At 37.1% G+C, this 16706-nt stretch overlaps 1 protein-coding gene across 4 annotated transcripts in view; it reads right to left on the bottom strand.

Annotated features, from left to right (window-relative positions):
• ERBIN (erbb2 interacting protein) overlaps window positions 1-16706 on the bottom strand; it is a 101826-nt gene that overhangs the window by 65174 nt on the left and 19946 nt on the right. For all 4 annotated transcript variants that reach the window (XM_072359135.1, XM_072359137.1, XM_072359136.1 and 1 more), the window contains one exon: window positions 13219-13335. The gene's annotated coding sequence lies outside the window, so the exon portion shown is untranslated. The remainder of the gene's footprint in view (window positions 1-13218; window positions 13336-16706) is intronic.

Here is a 16706-nt window from a genome sequence, read left to right as displayed (position 1 = left end):
GTTGGGAGAACTGCTACGTATTCATTGTTTTCCTACCCTTCCTTGTGTATATCCCTACCACGCTACCTCTGTTAGAAGATGCTTGCTAGATGGACTGCTGGTGTGCTGCAGTGCAGTGGTTCTCACCACCACACTGCATCCTGTTCACATCCTGTTCACATCCCTACCTCACTTCCAGCTTGTCACTGGTTTTAGACCAGTGAGGTCTGCAGTTGACTCAGAACACTTTTTTCTTTCTGCAGTTTTCACACAAATACATTTCACCTCAAATTCTCTGAACTGCTTATTGGAAGACTTTGAAAAGCTGTTGATGGACCCAGATCACTAGTGGAAAATTTGCATATAAAAGATGAGGAAATATGGTTATATTCTAAAATTAGCTAAATGGTTGTAAATATCTTCCAAGCTGTTTTTCCTTTCTCCAGCTTGTTGAGGGGAAAGGAAATGGGAGAGGATAGCAAGCCACAGCATTCATGCCCTTCATCTAAGGTATGGCTGAAGAAGTATTTTGAAACTGCTTTTTTTCAGAGACATTTCAGGCAGCCTTCAGCCTATGGGAATAATCATCTTCCATTTTAAACAACAAAAACAGTAAAAACAAAATTATTTATTTCAGTAATTCCAGGAAGAGCATTGCAGAGGCAGGATTATCTGAGCTCATCCTTTAAACATCCATTCGTGCTCAATGACAAAGACAGTATGTTCAGCTAAAAAGACTTTAGATTTAGCAAGATTATCCATCACACAGACAAGCTGAGCAGAAATGAATCCTATGCTGCCACACTAAAATCCTTCTTGTAAAACAGGAACAATTTTAGGGCAATAAGATTAGTTATACCGTTTTCCTTTGAACAAGGGAATAAGAAATTCCAAAGGAGACTAAAAGAAGCGCAACTCCATGCACAGATAGTATCACTGCTGCCAATGAAGTAGGGCAAAAATACCAATTACTATGTAATGGAGGAAAAAAAAAAAGCAACCTGGTAAATTCCATGCTAAGCTTTCATATACCCATCACAACAAGCTCAGAGGGAAAACAAACAAACAAAAAAACAAAAACAAAAACATTTCTGGATCATTTCTAAGACTGGACTGCATCACTGTTTGAAGTACGACAGAAGGGTAAGGTCTGATAATTTATGGACTGTGCTGGATCAGTTTAAAACAGCAAACAATTTTCAGCAAGTATTGGGAGAGTATGTATGGAACACATACAATTATTTCACATACGACAGTAACAGAGATTGTATTGCAAGTCGCTAATGGCAAGATTCTAACTCAATCACAGCCTTCTAGATTGGTTCAAAATTTGTACCCTAATAGCGAGCTAGATTTGAAAAAATAATACCGTAATACCATATCGTTAAATAAGACAAAAGTGACTAGAAAAATTTGTCTACAAAGTGTACCCTTTGAAATTGAACAGATATTTCACACTTAGAGTAGATAGATGTTTGATAATATCAGATTTCTATACTTCAGGAACAGGGAAAGGCAGACCAGGGAGACACAGAGTGTTCAAATGCTACTCTCAAAACAGCTTAACTTGTTTTTCCTGAAAGCAAGTATTGTCAGTCTCTCACTGCTTCTCCTCATTGGTGTTCAAGCCAAAGCTAAGAACTCAAAACAAAGCAAAGAAACTACCTTGCTGTGTAGGTTGTCTGACTGACAAAAAGCTGGCCAACTCCAAGAGTTGCACCATCTTTCTTCTTCTCTTGGATGGCAGATTCTATGATGTTAATTATGATACATTGTCTTAAGTCTCTTAGTAAAGAATGACCTATCTGGGGACGTGTAACCTCCTAGTACTAATGGTATCACAGCTGTGACAGCCAGAATCCTTCAACACAGGAAAGTGACAGCTGGTGGTACATTCTCAGCAAGTACACAAAGACTCGCATTTGCTTCCAGACTGCCCCAGAATAACCTCTGTTTGGCAATACCATTGGCGTTCTGCAGGGCACATACCCGTGACATTATGCTGCCATGGGGTATGGTGTTTATCAGCAGCAATGGGAAGGAACTGTCATAGGTCCATGACTGGCCAAATCACTGTATGAGTTGCATTTTAATACTGGAGTTTGTTTTGCCATGACATCTACAGTTTTATAAGGCATATTGTTAACTATCTTAAAAATGCATGAAATGCCTAATACTCATAATGAAAACTTCTTTATTATCTACAATAGCAGAACAACGCTTTTGTAAAAGACAGTAATGGAAAACCACTCACCCCTGCAAGTGTGAAACAAATTAACTGATTTGTCTTCTTGTTCATTGTTTTCTCTTAGGAAGCTCATCAACAATGAAGAGCTCCCCAAACTGATTCAAGACATAAGTGAAAACTAGAAATCTGAACTTAGCTTAAAAAAATCACAATAAAAAAACTCCAGTACTTTGATATTATCCATCTCACGTCTGTGAACACAGATGCAAAAACCCTCACTTTCCAAGTTATCTGATGATGTGTGGACTGTGAAGCAAAATAAACACACTTGACTTACAGAAATTGCCATGGGTTCAAGATCACCCTTCAGAGCACAATTAGTGCCAAAATAACCAGTGCAGTAGAGTTTAATCTCAGCCATGAAAAACCTCTGCAATGCACATGCACCAGATATGAAGAAGCTCTCAACTATTCGAACTACAAGGAATCTTCATGCATTTAGATGCCTGTTTCTCAAAGCTCAAGTCTCACAAATATGCTCTGAAAAGTTTCTAAAGGAAAAAAAGGCAGTATCTTGATTAGGCATAAATAATTGTATATACAACAACAGAAGTCCAAGCTGTTGCAGACAGGTATTCTCTACTCCCTCAAGTAGTTTTAGTTGACAAATAATGGAAGCTGGAAGGGCTCTCTCAGTCAAAAATAAAGACATTATGCTGTGAGTTTTAGATTCAAAACTTAATTCTTAGGATTCTAGACAAGGCTCTAAACCAAAGCATCTAAACACAAAACTAACATGTTCACTGATCTATTTTTACATCCATTTGTTTCCTGTCCCTGCAGTATCTGGTATCTGGTCAGATACTGGTAGTATCTGAACACAGAAACACCAAAACACGCCAAGAAACACACCATGCATAAGAGAAAGAAAACCACCCTAAGGCCATCAATCAGGATGACCAAAGGACCACTCACCTTGGCCTCACAGATCATGATTAGACAATACCAAACCAGCAGGTCTCTCAACAGCTACAGCTGATTTCCTTCAACCATCAGAACTCCCTACAAAGCCATGGATCTGAAGTGACATTTGTTCTAGCTCACTGGCTTCAAATGAGAAACTGCATGTGATATCAAGGTCTTAGTAAGCCTGAGATAGCTTTACTGCTAGTGGAAATAAAAAACTATTAGCACCACAATTTGGCAAGAGCGTTAGTATAACAAGAATTGTTGCAAATCTATGAGAAAGTTACTTAGATCTCATGCCCTCACCCACTGTGTATGGGAGCCTCCTCCTTTTTACTTTCTCCCCTCCTTCCATTTTTAAAAGTTTATCCATCAGCACAAGTATCCTAGACAGACAGGGACAGCTACAGATGGTCAGGGTTGTTGAGGCCTACTTGTTAGACACAGCAAACATGTTCATACCTCTGCCGCTTTTCACAGCAGCCCAAGAGAGACTGATGATGGGAAAGAAGGGGAAAGCAAAATATTTGGTAAACAAATGACTAAGAGAATAGGAATACTCAAAGAGACTGAATACACTTATTTAAGTAAGATTTGTAACTGAAAATTTGAATCAGTCATCACCCACAATAAAATACACCAGGACGCATTAACACTATCTAAACCATTTCATCTAAATTAAACAGGTGATTGACTCACACGATGCTATTAACATGACTGTCGGTGCCTTTTCCCCACTGCCCTTTATCACACAAACCCTTTTCCCTACTCCATCACACCCACATACTGTTTATAATTTCTAATACATACTGAAGCACTTTTGGGAGGGACGTATCTAAGTTTGTTTGCACAGTACTTAAATATGGCAATATATCTTATTGAGAGAAAGGGTGTGTGTAAAACGCTAGTGGCACCCAACACCCACAACTCTGTGAGCAAGGAGCAATTGGCTGGAAATTGCATCAAGTAGATGCTGACTCACTGATGTAGATAACTTATTAACTACTGCAAGTGAGGAAGATAGAAGTAATGTAGGCAATACAGTGAAGATGACTAAAAACAAGAAAACATGAGGTATAAGTGAATAAGCACCTCTGGAAAAAGATACTGAGCTCTATATCAAGCTGCATACTGAATTTCCCAGTAGCAACTCATGAAACAATCAAGCTCCAAAACGAATCACCCCAAACAACCAAAAGACTGCCACAGAGTGAACACTATTGTCCTAAAATACAGATCTCAGGACATTTCAGTCCTCTTGGACACCATTTAAGTGTAGGTTTCTAGCAATTCAGATTAATAGCTCATTACTTACACCCCATTAATTAAAACCATAAAGTACATAGCCCTTGATTTTAAACCTACTACAACAGACACACTCACAACATACCAGTCAGGCATACACTTTGCCATTTATACCACCACTTATGCAGAAAATCGGATCCAAGTGGGGTTTCAGCTTAGTAAAATACAGAACACTGTGGAGAGATGCAGTAGCAGAAACTTACACAAAAAGTTCAGACTGCACATTTTACAGTCACTAGTAATGCTAGTAGCACATTAAATGCATGAATTTGTATTATGCCTGTGGCTTTTTATTGCTGGCCAGAAGACTACAGCTGTTAACTGAACACTGAGGCTTCATATTTAAACTAGTCTGAGCTAGTATTACCTAACACTCTAACACTTAGTTTTTACATTTATCGAGCTGTGCAGAAAATTCACTGTACTAAGCTGTTGGAATCAAAATCATCTAGCAGTTTTCTGAAAATAGGTTAGCAAATAGCTGTTAGTGATCTGATTAATTGCTTACTCCCATATGTGGCATTTCCCATACTTAGGAAACACAGATTTGTAACACGGATTTTAAAATTGTTTAAATAATAGAAAGTATCAGCAAGCAGTTGCTATAATTGTACACTTAATAATAGCTCTCACTCCACCAGCCAAGTCATTGTTAGGGTATTCCTGAGTTCCGTTTCTTTCCAGGGCAGAGGTGAGGGGTGCTATTCGAGCAGCACTGAAATCTATTTTGAGATGTCACTTCCCTCAACATGCATGTAAAAGCATTAACTTTACAACTAACAATTATTTTTACAAATCTTTCACTTCCTCCTGCGCTTCTTTTGTTCCTCACTACTTTACTAAACTCACAAGAAATCACTGACCAGCCTGATTACAGATAAAATTAGCAATCTAAGATTTTGCTTGCAAAACTGCTGAACATTCATAGCTAGAAGTGGAATTAACCTCACTGCACCTCAACATAGAGTACATACAAAAATATTAGAGTGTTTTTCTTTGTTTGGGTGGATGTAAAGAAAAAAGAACTGTCAGATACTTTTTAAAGCTCCAACTGTCAACTGGGCACATCAATTCAGTGTCATAACAATATATTGTTAACTCATCTCATGCGCACATTGTGAAAATCAATTCCTGAATGCCAATGTTCTCAAAGGGAGAAATCAGAACAATACACTTCTATATTCAAAACAGAACCTAGGTGGTAGAGCAGGAGCAAAGAGCAATCACAGAAAGATGAACAACTACAACAAAGAATCACTTCTGTACGTAATTAAACTTTTTAGTAAGTTCTGAATAACTGAACAGGTGTCTTCCTGGAAGCTGAAGTTTCCTGTTTGAAGTTATATTAAATTCATAACTAACCGTAGCAGCTTCTGCTCATGACTAACCATACAAAACATCATATCAAAAAATATTTTTAGTCTGTTACCCTTCACCGAGACATGTGCCATCTGCCACTGACTTATGATCTGTTTTCTCTGTGACATTATCACATTACTCTTGAAAAGCTTAATGCTGCTGTTTAATCTCATGGTTTGAATCAATTTATGGACAGTAAACCTTGGCTTGTTGTCAGATCTCCCCACTACCTGCCTGAGAGTCAAAGATGAATAGTGCAGACCATCACTTGTTACCACATAATTTTGTAATGGGGATTTGGGCACCTTCAAAGACAATTCACATTCAGGCAAAAACTGTTCCAAAAGAAGTGATTTATTTTATGAAGCTATATTATTATTTTATTCCATGAAATTATATAATTCCCTTATATTTTTTCTGTATGACAGGATTAAAACCTAGGGCCACAAGTCATCTGAACTAAAAGCTAAACAGTTCATAAAAGTAGGAAAAATTTCTATCATTTTAACTGGTGTAACTGCAGTGTAATTCATTCCCAGCTCTTCAGAAATTCAGAGAAAATAATATGCTAAATTAAAGTGATTGCAAAACACTCCAACCTTTTCTGTTTAAATACTATTCAGATTGAAACTGAAATAACCAATAGAGAGCATCTGAATCTCAAAAGCAAGAACAATTGTTATTTATAGCCAAAGGCAGAAGACAAGATTTTCTGAAAAAGAACAGAATGCAAACTTGCTGTGCCCCCTTTGATAATGAGGTTACCGTGAGAATTGTTTTCTCCAGTTCCTAATGGCTTCTTAAACTTGATCTAGACAAACACAGGGCTGTAAGGTTAGCATGCAGAAACTGCTGCACAGAAGAAACCACTAGGTTTCTCACTCCTAATCTCTTGGCATTTGCAGAGTCCTCTTGGAGGAATGTGACCTTCACATGTTGTTAGAAGTCCTACCAAACTGCAAATCCTGAAATCCATTTTGAAGATGATACTCATGCACCATCCCAATCCCTCTTAAGGGATCCCTCTCCAATGAGTCAATATAAGATCAAGCTAAAAGAAATAAAGTCTGTACCTCAAGATGTCATTTAAATGAAATAAATCGCCTGATTACCTGCTGTTTTGTTGCTGTTGTTGCTTTTTAAGACTTTTTTTTTTTTACTGATCTACATTAGATGACTTTCCTAGGCAGAATTCTGTCTAGCAGTAAGACAGGGCAACTTAACTGCTCCAAAAGGTTCATTTTAATATATCAATCATCTATGTCAGCAGCTGAAAAAGCAAAACATTTCTTTTTAGTAGGGGGAAAAAATCTCAGTATTAAAGCTCAGTAGTGAGATTAATGGACTAATTCCATTCTAGATACCAGCTTTCATTTTAATACCATTAAAGGATCAGAATGGAAACAGACTGATAATGTCATGGATAAAATAATTTGACACATTTATGTTTGTGCTTTAAGGCCAAGTACATGAAACTATTATGGAATAGATTCTGTTTGAGAGGTATTGGAATAAGAAAAAAAGATACATTAAAAATGAGGCAAAAAAAAAAAAAGTGGTTGTCTTCCTAATATGACTCTTACAGTACTCTTATAGTACTGTACAGGTTATCCCTCTAATCAACTATAAAATCCTTAATAATGGTGAGGACCACAAAAGCATCATCTCTTTTGCTTTCTCATCCATCCCACTGTTATTTTATGCACTATTTGTTTATTTATTCCTCCTCACTTTTCTGTTATTCCTTTTTTTCCAGTATGTTCTTTCCCATCCCAAGTTGCTATCACATTCCCAATGTTTCCCATTTCACATCAATGCGCCAGATGATGAGAACCTCTGGGGACTGCTTACTTAAATTCACTGTGTATACAAACAGGACTCGATCTCAATCATCATCACCAACAACTGTTCTTATTACATCACAATTTTCAGGCTAATCTAACCAATATCTTCCTTCCACTCTATCTACATGCGTTTCAAACCCTCTAGGTCACCTTAAGCTGGAGGATGCATTCTACCCAATGCTCATATTTAATCACAATAAGTGATTTCAGTTTGTTTACTGAAACTCCTTTGGGTTATATCATCATAAAGGAAATTATACTGTTTGGAGAAGAATTTTTAACTACCTTGCAGTGAAACACGCAAAAATGCATTACACACATTACATTTGTGCAAACATGCATAATAAAACCATTAAAGTTAGACTGGTATCATTATTTAGGCTTTCTAACTTGAAAATATAATGCAGAGGCATTTACGTGTTTTTTTTCCTCTATGATCTGAAATAGTAGCAAACAAACAAAAACACAAACAAAAGTAAAAGAGTTTGATAAGAACATGGGATTCCAGAGATGAAATACACCAGGTCCTCTGTAGCAGGAAAACGAATAAGCTATGGTAATCAGCCCACAACTGTACTTTGTTATGTGCAGACAGCAATTTCCTTGATATCCAAAAGCAAGATTTTTCTTTGTCCTCTGATTAGCTAAACTACAGATACAGAAATTACCTTTGTATTTTAAAGTGCTTTGTCTCTGGATTAGAAATCCTGCATTTCAGCTCTAGAATAAATGCGAACATTTGAATGTGTAACCATTGAAAAAAGTCCATCATCTCTTTCTGGCCTAAAACAAAGCTAGCATATTTATTACAAAAACTCACTACTTTGGGGTCTCTTACCTAGATGGACCTCTGGAAAAAACAGTATACCCATTTTGTCCATTTTTACATCACAACCTTTGAACTGCATTGGTGCACAGTCCCCCAGAGGACAGTCAGCCTGTCTTTGGACAGCTAGGATCTTTTTGGATGTGTTTGACAGGCAGGCAGTTTGGACTGGCCTGACAGCTTAGAATTCAAGACACTGCCCACCTAATGACAATGAAGTATGCAGGCTGACAACTTGCTGCTGAGTGGATATTTCTAAACACAGTATTCTTCCATACTAATTCTCTAGAAATCAAAGGCAAATCCTTCTTTCTGCTTTCAGATTCTAAAACTTCTTCAGCCTGAATTAGATGTAGACTAGCTAGCAAACTAACCTGCTCCATTTTCCACTCCTGTTCTGTTTCCCATATTAATGTGGATTTTTTTTTTTTCTAAAACACATCAGTCCATGCAGCTGTCCACATCAGTGCTGCATGACCCTCCAGACATGAAAGTACTGGAAGAAACTCATACTTTTATATAAACTTGCAAAATCAAATTTGTAAACTTTCATTATTTTTATTTATATAGAAGAAAATACTTTGGCAGAGAAATGATGCCACGTCCACTACAACACTACACAGTTGTTAATAATATCATTGGAAGTAAAGAATTTTGCTAAACTCATCTGCCTCATCATCATGCCTTCACACTACCAGGAAAATGCACTTCCATTTCCTGATACAACTGCATTGAAAATAAAAAAAAAAAGAAATCCATGGGGAATTCAGGAGGAACCAAATAAAGGAGGAAACAATCAATGGGCTTTGTGAGTGCCAGAGAAGCTGTGTCTTAGCTGAAGAAATAGGCAGACATTCCTCAACCAATAAGCTGAATAGGCCAAGAGCTTCAAGGACAACTGTCAAAAGGAAGTTTGCTTGCATAAATTAGTTAGCACTTAATTCTATCTATACCAGACAATGTAGCTGGAAAAGGAGATGAAAGAGGAAAAGGAAGCCAGAATATGCCAGGCTATTTAAACAAGTTAGACAGAAACATTCTCTGCATACTTTTCCTCTGAAACGACCACACATACTCAGAGCAGTATAATACGTTTTTATATTTGCTAGTTGCAGACAAATTGATCCAAGAAGTGCTTACGCAATGCAAGGGAGGTGTTTCCCAATACCTAGTCTTTGCACAGAACTAAAAACAAATTTGTCAGGTAAGGATGAATGTGGTTTTCCTTCAAATATCTAATTCTGCCCACGTGACAACCAAAGAATTTATCACATAAACCAACCCTCTGATAATCCAATCAGGTTTTAGACTGACTGCCAACAGCATGCACATTTTATTTGACAAGCTAACTGCTATCCTTTATGAATTCTCAAACTAAAATAGCATTTATCAAGACAACCTAAAATATGTAGTTCTGAGCATCCATGAGATCAAAAATCATGAGACCTATCAGAATGGCTTGTCTATACCTCTTTTGCATTACAGGGAACATCAGGCTGACAGAGAGACAGGCTTCCAGCACACACTGCCAAGACAAAACATGCCTGGTGCTGACTGGATTAGCCTTCGCAGCTGAACCACCTGAGATATGTTTGAAGACGTGCTTCATGCTGAAACATGTCAGTAAAACCAAGAAGGGGAAAATTCAAGCCAAAGCTAACTGCTATAAGAAAAAATGAATCAGCAAGTCAACAGGGTTCACATACCCATGCAAACCATGGCTTATATAAGAAGGTTGGAACATATCCAAAAAACTATTGGACATGTAGAAAAAGGAGAATACTGAAGGGGATGGGATACCGGGGCCTCTCTTTAGCCGGTGTTGTTTCCTTTATGCAAAAAGTCCTTATGTTGAGACTATGAGTTGTGATTTTCCTTAAATGACTAAATGCACAGTTTCAAGAACTGCATATTTAACTGCAGCATAGTCAGAAAACCAAATAGAAAATACTACACCACTGTAAAGGAAGCTGCAGTACTCTATACAAGGGAAGATTTCAGTGACTTGACAAGTGTATATATTAGGAAGAATACACTGAGGGGAAAAGAAAAAAAAAGAAAAAAAAGACAAACTTTAGCACTTGCTATTTGTTCTTAAACTTTATTTCACCAATTTCAGTTATACAGAACTAAGAATCCATTTAAGGTTCACCATCTATAATTACACGTTAATCATTACCTTCATGATAGACCTAAGCTTTTAGTGGTGTACTCAGTGGATTAAGCAGCACAGCAAATCAAGGCATCTCTGTGAAAAAGCAGCTGAACACACTTGGTAGCAAGAAGCCTCTATCCCAATCAGACACTGTATTTCTTGTGAAGTACACACTTCACCATTGTATGTTTTACAGTTCAACTTTTCTAAACCTGCTTGCAGCTACAAGTCTATTGCAAAGCCAGCATTTAACTTCCAACCCTTGTTGGGAGTTAACAGAGATTTCCTGCCCCCTGGAAATGGTGACGGCTCATTAGTCAAGTATGCCAAAGAACCAACAGTTAAGCACAAAGAGGTGATGCACAAGAGCAGACAAAAGCAAAGCAACAAAAAAATAAACTACAGATTAATCATTCATCCTGATTTATGGTAAGACTTAAGAAGTGCTTCAATGCCAAAAAACGATTCACAGTGAAATTAGGATTATGAAAACGAGATTACAACTCAACATAAAATTGTTCTTAACACTAAAACATCTGCAATCATTCTAGTTGTGCATACATGTTAGGACAAGCTACTGTGAAAAATATGAATGTCTTGACAAAGGAAATATCTGTCTCTAAATAGAAGTTGTGCAATGTTGCCTGAAGTCTCTGCTTTGTTATTGATGCTTTAGCAGTAAACAGGAGAGCAAAAGCTTACTGAAGAAGTCTCAGCCTATCCACATGATAAAATCACATCTCATCTCTGATGGTTTTTTCACAGTATCCCTCATTAGCCAGCGAACCGCAAAATAAATCTCAGATGTGCAATAGAGAAATATGGCACTTCACAATTCTGAGTAACCAACGATGTATAGAAACAATAACTCTGAAATGCTCACATAAAATATCAGGTATTTTAAAGAAATAATTAAGCTTTTCTGCTCAAAAAGATGGAATGTTTAAAATAAGTATTCTTGCTTTTTTCTTTTCTTGTAATCTTTATTTTAATAAGTCATAGTAAGTCTTATTAACATTAGTCTCAAAAACACATTTAAAAAAAAAATTCCAACAAACACATTCTCATTTCATAATGTCATGAAACCATCTTTTCCATATAGGTCTCTCTTGAGTTACCACCTCTTACTTATTTCCATGGAAACTACAACAGATATAAAAGAACACAATACTATGAAAAACTTCTCAGCTACAAAACACTCTTTCAACACAGTCACTGCCGTCAGCTATGCATTTCCACCAGCAATGAACAAGAGCCTGTATGCCTCACTCATAAAAATGTGCATCAGTGGAGGTGACCCGCTGCCACTATAGAAATGAACCACCTACCAACTCACTGTGCTCACATTCACTGGCTGGTATACATAAACATTCAGCAAATGTTGACAAATGTCAGCAGGTACCATATTTTCCACACAGAGGAGGACAAGACACACCTTTGCTCCACATATACTTGCACATTAGATGTCATTTTGTCAGAGTGCCCCTCTGCTGCCATCTGTCACATGGCAACAACATACAATGGAACACTGATGGGAAGGCTGAACCTCTACTGTCATACCACCAACATCCTCCACTGACATCATGGGCTAACATAATAATATAGGAGGCATCACTTTCAGAGCCACCATCATCATTTAAGACTCTTTTTTCTGTAAAAATATTTCCACCCCTAGACATCAAGGTTTTTCTGTGGGTAGTTAAAAATATCTTTAAGTTATTGTACCTGTATACTTGAGTCAGGGCAAAAGATTAAGAGAGCAAGATGAAAAAAATGTGCTTTGCTCCACAATATATGTAAGATACCAGAAAGGACTAAGACAATAATTCATTTTGCAATATATTAAGATAAAAATTCTGAAACACTTCAATCGTACACTTACTAAAAACAACTCCTTATCACTTGGATTGCTGTATCTAATTCTTTGAAGTAGATAACTGCATCTGCTGTTGAATTACAGAATTAGGTGTTTAAATAAAAAAAAAAAAAGTTTTGACTTCCCAGAAAAATACCACTAACAACTTCATTCAAACAGGTACAGAAAATCAAAGTACAGGCTTCTAACTGCAAAGGAAAGGAAGAAAAAAAAATCGTATTTACATTAATCCACAGCTAGGATGAGAGCACTTAAGTTAGCTTACGGAGAGCAGAAGCTGATTTTGCTGAGTTTCATTTCACCTGAACACACTGTCATAAAACACGTAACTACTTTGTATACATAATATTCTATATAAAAAAGTAATACAGAAAATAATAGCAAGCAGCAGTGGAGTCCAGCTTGCCTACACTGAAGTGATCACACAGAGCCATAAGAATACAATAATACCAAACACACAAAACATGTTTCGTGATTCAAACATGACAAAACAGTTACACCGCAGAAAATACCCCTAATGCTTCTTGACAGAAAGCAGCCACAGTTATCAGTTCTCACACACCTTCCCTACCAGCTACTGTAAAAAGAATTCAGCAATTAAAACAAAGGTTAGTCATCTCACACTTAAAGGCAAGAGAAGATACACTGCAGAGCAACTAAAACAAGTGTACTCAAAACACTTAATTCCTTTTATCTCCTTCAGTATTTCTAGACGCTTACCCGAATCACTCCACCACCGCCAATTCACAGAACAGGAGTCTGAGTCAGCTTCTGAACTTGGATCACAAAGTCACCAGGATGCAGCACAGAGTTTATCAAACCATCCACCACACGGAACTGCGAAAAATAATTGAACAATGTTTTCAAGATGACAGGTACAAATGGCCTTGTAAAAAAAATAATCATTTCAAACCCACAGATTACTTGATTACTTTTGCTTTAACATCAGAATTAAACACAGGAGACACTGAAAGGGTAATGTGTAACTTATCACAATACAACAATAAGACAATACAAGAACCATTCTGCAGTTACTCCTGTATATCCTCCATCAAATCTCAAAGCATATATATATATTTTACACATATATATATATATAATAAGATATAAAAAGAAAAAAAAAAAAGCTAAAACTGATTGTCACATCTTCATTTTTTATCAGACAAAACCAAAACATAAACATTGCTAGCAAGTTTGAGTCCAAAACAACTGTTTGTTATTTGTGAGGATGGATTTTTATGTAATTGTCGAGTTAACAAAATACAACCCAAAGCAACAGTTTGTGTAGGACCTACACTAGATGACTCCCTCCTTAAAGGCTGCTTTTTGCTTTGCTGTTCTGGCACAGCTGAATTACGTTTTCTGAATCTATACCATCCACACTGTCACAAAAACTCCCACAGACCTCATGGGGAAATACAACTCCTAGCAACAGATGAGTCCTTTAAAATGCCGCAATTATTTTAATTAACCTACCAGACGCCTTTCATTTAACTTGAGGTTTTATTGAAAAGTCTGCAGCCGCAGCTATTGGCAAGATGGTTGCTTACGAGCAGTTGGACCTCTTCTGAGAAGTTTTTTCTGCCTGGAGTGCATTTGTGGAATATCACCATATACTCTTTATGCTGAGGACACAGTTTTACTACATAGACCTGGCTAGTAAGCTGGAATAATGAAGTAAGTCCAAGATGTATATGGAACACACCCATTGCCTCATCTTGATGACATTTCTTGGGGCCAGTTCAAATAAGGTGACAAAATACAGAAGGAGGGCCATAAATTACAGGAGGACAGTTTTGTCATCTGCTTTCAAAACAGCAAACATATTCCACACCAAAAGAAATATCTAACATTATCTAGGTAGGTAAGTGAACTCTTTCTATAAAGAAAAAAAGATTCTGGGGAGTGGTGGGGGGTATCAGATTCTGACTAACATAATATACTATTTTTATAGAGCATTCAGTCACAATACTTAGTTTAATAATGCAAAAAAAATTTCTAAGGTTATTTGTAGCAACAGTAGTCATTAAAACAACTTCTTCTGTCACTTTCAGAATACCTTCTGTGATTTAGTGATCTCTAAAACCTCCATTCTATTGTAACTTTAACAGATGATTTGTGTTTCAGCTTTGCCAAGATGCTGCTGGTATGATTTCCCAAGGTCTTACAGCCAGCAAAAGAAACCCTGAACAGTGCCAAGGCTCTAAGATCATATTATAGCTACTTCCCTGGTTTGCTTGAGGACTGGAGGGGGGGAGGAGGAAAAGTTGTCTTCACTTATGGTGGTGGAACTTTCCTCTGAAATTTTCCTACAGCCTTCCCACCTACAGCCAAAATTTTTACATGACAAAAACACTAACCTAAGTATCGTATTAAATAAAGTTCACATCTGGCCAGCAACGCCCTCCACACACATCCCACTTAGAAACTTGTTTTATGATGTGATTTGAAACAGCTTTCTTGGTTTGTAACTAACAAGAGCAGAATAACTTCCCTCTCCTTTGTCTCACCCTCTTCCACAGAAGGTTAGAACTTCAGTTCAGCTCCAGATTTAAGTGGCATCCTTAAAGCAAACTGACAAACATACTGACTCCTCCAGGTGACACGTCCAGGACTGTGACTGCCTCCACCAGGTACAGAATTCCGCGCTATGCCACAACAGCGTTTCAATCTGTGACGTTTATTATATCCGAAGCAGCAAGGACACAGTAATTGTAGGGCCATTTAAGCAATGACTGACTGCGCTGATCATTACATGAAAGATTATTATCTGGGTGTTATCTAAGGACTGGAACTCTCCTCCATCTACTTTTCTCTCTCCATACTGACAAATAGAGCTTTGTTACACTAGCTCAAAAGACAGACATCAGTTTAACCCCACTATCAAATGCAGTGTGTTTCCTGTCACCATTAACCACTTCCTTGTTACTAAGATTTAAGTTTTTCTTTAAGAAAGAAAGTGACTACTCTGGCATAAGTACTACAAGCACACACTACTGAACTTGTCTCCAAAACTGAAGGTTTAGAAGAAGTAGCAGAACAAGCATTTTTAAAATCTTTAGGAAAAAATATCTTGTTCTGGCACTTCTTCCCCTAATTCTTTAGCCACAACATGATAATTTAGAAATTATGTATCTACATCTACTTCTAGCTTTTTCATTATCACGTACTTCCATGTTTAATTAAAACACAAGCTGCCTAATTAACTCCAAGAACTGATTCCAACTCAAAGCCTTGATGAGCGGGTCACTTAGTAAGAAAGCATATATGCTACATTTGAGTTAAACTCATTTCATAAGGCTCACAAATCAGAGCTCTTCACAGCTAGAAAGATTTTGCCACACAGTGCACAAAATCACCCCTTTCAGACAACATCCGATAAAGAACAAGTATTTTTGTGGCTGCAAAGCCAAGTATAAGAACACTTCCTACCACACTTCAAAAAGTCATGCTCCATTAAGAAAAAGAAAAAAAGTGGTGAATTAAGAAAAGAAGAAGAAAATGCTTGTATGGTCCATTTCTGGTCGTCTGGTTACCACTGTTCATTTTCTCAATAGCTCTAAGGCATGAAGGATCAGAATCTGACTAGCCTTGTGAAGTTCTGTACAAGTACTGCAGGAAAAGAAAAAGGTAGGGATAACATTGTTATCCAGCACTTCAAATTTTCCAAGAATGTATCTTGGAACCCATGTTTGAATCAGTAATAATCTAAGTTCATAACCCAAACCTATCCACTACTTTTGAACAGACTTATTGGAGAAAGATTATACAACCAGCATCATTTCACTACATAATTCACAAAAAGCTAGAAAACATCATACCGTTCCTAGAAATAGACTCACTTACTGATAGCAGTAATCGATCAGAATGACCATCTCAAGTAGCAAAATTCCTCAGAAATACCCCATCAAATACCCCCTTCTTCATCTACCACTACAGAAGAACAGAAGACACATTGAGAGATTTCCTTGAGTATGCTTCTGCTGAATGTATAGTTCAAGCTAAGGAGAAATAAAGAGAAAAAAATGAATTGATGAATTCATGAACACAAATAGTAAGAAAGCACATAAAAGTTGATAATTTGGCAGTAGTATTAATACATTTGGGTATGAAAAGAACAAAGAATCTTATCCACAAGTACTTTCTGAAAGCAACTAAATACTTCCTGCATCAAGTTGTTTTTATTAAATGGAGATAATAGAGAATGG

This window comes from Excalfactoria chinensis, chromosome Z (genome assembly GCF_039878825.1).
Source record: "Excalfactoria chinensis isolate bCotChi1 chromosome Z, bCotChi1.hap2, whole genome shotgun sequence".
In the NCBI taxonomy this organism is placed as follows: Eukaryota; Metazoa; Chordata; class Aves; order Galliformes; family Phasianidae; genus Excalfactoria; species Excalfactoria chinensis.
The sequence above is the reverse complement of the archived record's forward strand: the minus strand, read 5'-3'. Positions and strand labels throughout refer to the sequence as shown.